The 5,623-nt window shown below is 43.6% G+C and overlaps 1 long non-coding RNA gene across 1 annotated transcript; it reads left to right on the forward strand.

Moving 5' to 3' along the window:
- The first annotated feature begins 460 nt into the window (after positions 1-460).
- Positions 461-1,090, forward strand: LOC120742747. Its single transcript, XR_005697944.1, has 2 exons — positions 461-644; positions 770-1,090. It is a non-coding gene; the product is annotated as an uncharacterized LOC120742747 (long non-coding RNA).
- Positions 1,091-5,623: the final 4,533 nt, after the last annotated feature.

Here is a 5,623-nt window from a genome sequence, read left to right on the forward strand (position 1 = left end):
CACGGCGCCTAAGCTACGACCTTGGCTCCCTGTTTATCTGCTCCTGCTGAGATGGGGCAGAAAACTCCAGCATGTTCCGTTCTCTTCTAATCAGACAAATAAGGCGATGACTTTCTGCAAACAGTATTTCTTATAACATCATAAAACAATATCATTCATCCACAATAAATCAGCAGTCTAATGTAATGCAAATCAGTTTAACAAATGCAATAGTTATCAGCTTCTTCTGATTCAGGAGAATAATGCCAACTAAGACTACATAATAATTCATATGATATCATTTCATTCTTTTCAAAGGTTTATTTGCATGACGCACAAACAGACACAATTGAAAGGTACAAATGTGCATGACACGAATTCAAACGTGCTGCAGATGTGTGTCACAGGTTGATCTGGCTGTAGGCTGTGGCACTTGGCCAGAGGTGGCGCTGGTTGACTCGAGTCCATGTTAGTGCACAAAGTAAACTGCTCGCTTTAGCTGTGAAGCAAAAACGCTGAAACCGGAGAAATAAACCGTGCGAGGGGAACGATAACGACGACAAGAGTCTCCCGATCGTTTACTCTTGCTCTCCTGTGAACAACATCGGCGTGGTGTTAATTGTTTGCGCTTTTCGCGATCGCGTCGCGCATGAGGATATCACCAGGTAAACTCGCCACATTTTAAACATTTTGTTGTTCAACAGCATCACGACTGACGGAGTGTGTTTGAGATAACCTCACAAGTGTCACAGGTGACACATTTGGCGTTTTTTTGCTGGTTTGTCGGTAGCAGCTCCTGAAGCGCAAGACTGCCACACATCTGTTCGACCAACGCCAGTTGATCTAAACGCCAGTAGATCTGGAACACCGGGTCGATTTTTTGTCCCAGTCCAGCCCTGCGTGTGATGCAAGTATGTGTAGTGTTGAGCGCGTGATCAGTGGTGAGACAAACAATTAACGGAACTTGACCTTTCTATACTCGTGGCTCACTTACATTTCTAAACTATTCGTTTGCACACTTACACACACCCAGCTGCTGTTTCCTGTTTTGTTACACTCTGGAGAGCCCCGCCTTTAACGGTCTTCTCTCACAGAGAGCAACAGAAAACTTCGAAAAACTCGAGATTGACTGAACTCAGTTCAAAGTTACCTTGACACTTACCTTTAGATGTGAGAGGTAGCGATGGTCTGCTTGAAGCTGACGCTCCGGTGCGTGTGTCAGAAAACTCAACACGCTGCGTCAGAAGCACTGTGTCGAGGCTTGATTCGTTTGGCCAGAGTCACGTGATTAGTGACGTCTGAAGCTTCATTTAGAACGTACCTTTTTTTTTTTTAAGTTTGACGAGCATCTTGACTTTTGGTCTTTGGATCAAGGGCGTAGATTTGGCATGGACGGAAGGGACGCGTCCCTACGGAGCCCCCCCCCAGGGGACATGGGAGAAAAAAAAATTACGGAGGAAAAAAAAAAAATTAGGGAGGAAAAAAAAAAATTAGGGAGGAAAAAAAAAAATTAAGACGGCGAGATCTTGCAAAAGTATTGCGAGCGCTCGCAAAAGTATTGCGAGATCTCGCAAAAGTTTTAGCCGCATTCTTCGGAGGCCGCCAGCTCGAAGCCGACCGGGAGGTCGAGGCACGATGTGCCGGGAAAGCGGTGTTCCTCCCGGCTGTAGTAGGTCTCGACTTCCCGTTAGCTTCGAGCTAGTGGCCGCCAGCTCGAAGCCGACCGGGAGGTCGAGGCACGATGTGCCGGGAAAGCGGTGTTCCTCCCGGCTGTAGTAGGTCTCGACCTCCCGTTAGCTTCGAGCTAGTGGGTGTCAGTTTACACAACTACATTCACGCCTCAAAATATCTTAAAAGTGTATTTTGTGACCCAGAAAGAGTAATATTACAACTAAGTAGCTGCCGCCATTGTTGGAGTTTTGCGAGATCTCGCAATACTTTTGTGAGCGCTCGCAATACTTTTGCGAGATCTCGCAAAAGTCCATCTTAATTTTTTTTTTCCTCCCTAATTTTTTTTTTTCCTCCCTAATTTTTTTTTTTTCCTCCCTAATTTTTTTTTCTCCCATGTCCCCTGGGGGGCTCCGTACGTCCCCACCAATATTCAGCGATTATTGAATTGTCCCCACCAATAATTTGATCTCTTCGAGTAAAGAAAAACAAACCCGATAGTAAGAAAAAACACGATCTGTCAGCTTCTCATTCAGCGAGTGGTGCAGAAAGAGTTAAATTAGTTCTAAATAAATAAATAATTCTCTACTGGAGTCCTACGTCATGTGACAAATATGGCCAATGTGATTGGCTGTGCCTTTCAGGGAGCTGCGTTTAGTTTCAGCAGCTGCAAACCTGCGCTGCGAGGAGGATGGCAGCAAAGAGGAAGAACCTGGATATAAGAAATTATTGCAGGGTAAATGTCATTTAGAGATTTGTAAACATATTCTAATAATATCTTTAACAGGAGTGACTGATTTTAAAAATATGATTCTTTATGTCTGTGTAATATTTCATTAATCTCTGTTACTCTGTTATTTCTCTCCAGACTCAACCTTGTTTTCCCTATAACACACAGTTATACATCACATATTATAAATCTGACTTTGATAAATATTTAGATCATGTGAAAACACAGAGCAGCTCTCTATGAACAGTGTGAAGCAGGGGTGTCAAACTCATTTTCCATCAGTGTAAAGAAGTTACATATTTAACTGTTTTTCTACATGATGAAGAAAAAGCTGCTGTCAGCATGACTCTGAACCAAAGTGGGGAAAAATGTGCAAGATTACAGAAAAAGTTTTTGTAGCTTATTGCACAAACTGAAAACAGAAACTTTTCTGACATGAATTAGTTTGAATGGGTATAAGGGCGGTTTTTATCTGTTGGAAATGCTGTAAAACTTGAAAGTCTGCTTGTGCTTGTTTGCAGTGAGCAGCAGATCAAACAAGTTAATAATTATAACTGGCTTCAAACACACATTCAAGCCTGTGAGACTCATTCAGACACTCAGTGAGCCACGACTCTTTGTTACAAGCACACATTTCTGTCACGGTCCTGGGGTCCGTTCTTCATACCTCGCTTACTACATCCAAGATCAAATGACACATCCAAGACCAAATCATCGCGCTAACTCTGAGCTCGCTAATCCGGTTCCCCGAACACACCTGTTGTTGACGATTAGTTTAGCTGGATGAAGTAATGTGAGATCACTGGGTGGCCCAACAGGGGCTACGCATCAATAGTAGAAACATTGATCGGCAACCCTTTGATTGGTCGGCGAAAATGTCGAAGGAGCGCGCTCGGTATTTTTCGGCAGCAGAGCAAGAACTCTTGAGTGAGGGATTTCAGGAGTTTCAGAGTTTAATCAGAACGCAAGGGAACACTGCAAAGGCTGCAAAAGCAAGGAGAGAGGGCTGGCAGAAAGTTCCTGACAAATTAAACTCGTAAGTAATTTAATAATAACAATAATAATGGATTGGATTTATATAGCGCTTTACAATGCCACTATTCAGTCACTCTCACATTCACACACACTGGTGGAAGCAGCTACGGTTGTAGCCACAGCTGCCCTGGGGCAGACTGACAGAAGCCAGGCTGCCATATTGCGCCATCGGCCCCTCTGGCCAACACCAGTAGGCGGTAGGGTAAATTTATTATATTATATTACATTATATCCTCTTTCACATTAGAGCCACAACAGGACCCACTAGAACATGGGAACAAGTAAAAGTGAAATGTAAGAATATTCTACAGAATGGTAATATTTATCACTCATATTGCTTTTCGTCTCTTGAAAAGAGACCCTGAAATAATCTGTTTGTTTGTTTATAACAGCAACCAAGAAAAGGGCAGAGCAAAAAAAGACAGGTGGTGGTCCTGCACCCCCTCGTCAACAAGTTGGTTAAATAAATAATATCCTCACGGGAAAATCGATATCTCTCTATGAGCACACTGTCGCGCTGAGCTAAAGGATCCTGTCTATCCCGTAATATACGCTGAATTCTGAAAACTCTCCTTATCAATCTTGCACCTTCCGCAATGGGTGGCTCGCGTATACGGACAGGACATGGCTGCGACAGACTTCCCAAATCCACCTTCGCTTTTATAGCCGTGGTCTCTCATCCTGATTACACGAAGTAATTTGCAATTACTACTCTGAAATATGAATTACATCTGTAATAATCACATACATGTAATAGAATGTTAATAGTACATTTCCCTTTTTTAGGAAGTGACCTGTATGTATCTGTGTGAAATCAATAAAAGGATCAAGTGCTGCATTATCTTTAGTTACATTGATAATATTTATTTATAGTGAAACAGTGGTGGAATATCGCTGTTGCTTTCGTATAAATGAAGCGGACATACCTGAGTGGCCGCGATCTAATCCTGTTTACATAAAGTAAACCTGCTCCCGAGCAGGTTTACGCTTACGGCTCTGTTGCTATGACAGCAAGTCCCGGATGAGCTTCGGGGAACCGAACGATCCAAGATCACGCGAAATCGTCAACAATCAAATCCAGCTAACTTACTTAGCGAGGTACGAAGAACGGGCCCCTGGGTCTGTGTCCCTGTGTTTTGTGTTGTTGGGTTAATTCTGTTCTTCAAATTCTGGTTTTCTGTTATATTTATTGTTCCTGGTTTCTGTTCTCTTCCTCACCTCATGTTACCATTTCTCAGTGTTGAGACTGCGTCTCTGTGTCTGTCTTGTATTTCCTGTTTTACTTTGACAGTCTGTGTCTTGTGTCATGTCTTCAGCTCTGCTCCCCGCCTTGTCACATCTATTTAATTAAAGCTGTGTTCCCACCTGTTCTCAATCCTCTCGTTGTCCCTCACAGTAAGGATCCTTGTGATCATCTGAATTTAAGAAATCTCCCAGTGTGTGTGCTGTGCAGAGAATGTGCACAAGGGAGTCTCCAACTGTAGCAAGTTGCCGGAGTTTTGGCACAACGCCATTGGACATACCCACGTTGATAGCAGCCTCGTTTGTGCACGCAGCGACCAACTTTGTTGTCCAGTCATCCAAGCCTGTGTCCTCAAGAAGTCTCACAAGTCCACCCCTATGCGGTGCGGTCAGCACCCAGTTTAATCAGTCACACAGACACAAGGTAAATGATTTCCTGCTCAACTTTTGTGATGTCAACAGATCCATCGGAAAGCATCCCCCAAAATTCGGCAGACTGCAATTTGGCTCCTAACTCCCAGCTGATGGTGTGATGCTCTGCACGATCCGTGCCCCCTTCACGTGAATGATATGCACATCTGACATTTACTCCTAGCCACCACAATAATAATATCCTCAGAATAAAAATGTGGACATTTCTTCTCAGCTAGCTTGTTTATTAGCAATGACTTGCACCACATTTCAGTGCACTCGTTGTTAGCTTTAAGCCACGGCACTTTGGAGCCAGTTTGGAGCCAGTTTTTTTTTCTTCGGCTCTGCCTTCAGTTGGTGTTTCTTAGGTGGTTGCGAAACACCAAAGAAGCTGTAGGAACACGTGTCAGGTTGAATGAGATGTGGAGCTCTGTGGAGCCTGATCTCAAGGATTTTGAGTCTGACCCTGAAACCAGAAGAGGGTCTTTCTGTCTCTTCAGATTCATTGTGATGGGAGTGATTTCAGCCCTGAGTGATCACGCTGATGTTTGCACAGAG

This window comes from Simochromis diagramma, unplaced genomic scaffold (genome assembly GCF_900408965.1).
Source record: "Simochromis diagramma unplaced genomic scaffold, fSimDia1.1 OVJJ01000434.1, whole genome shotgun sequence".
Lineage (NCBI taxonomy): Eukaryota > Metazoa > Chordata > Actinopteri > Cichliformes > Cichlidae > Simochromis > Simochromis diagramma.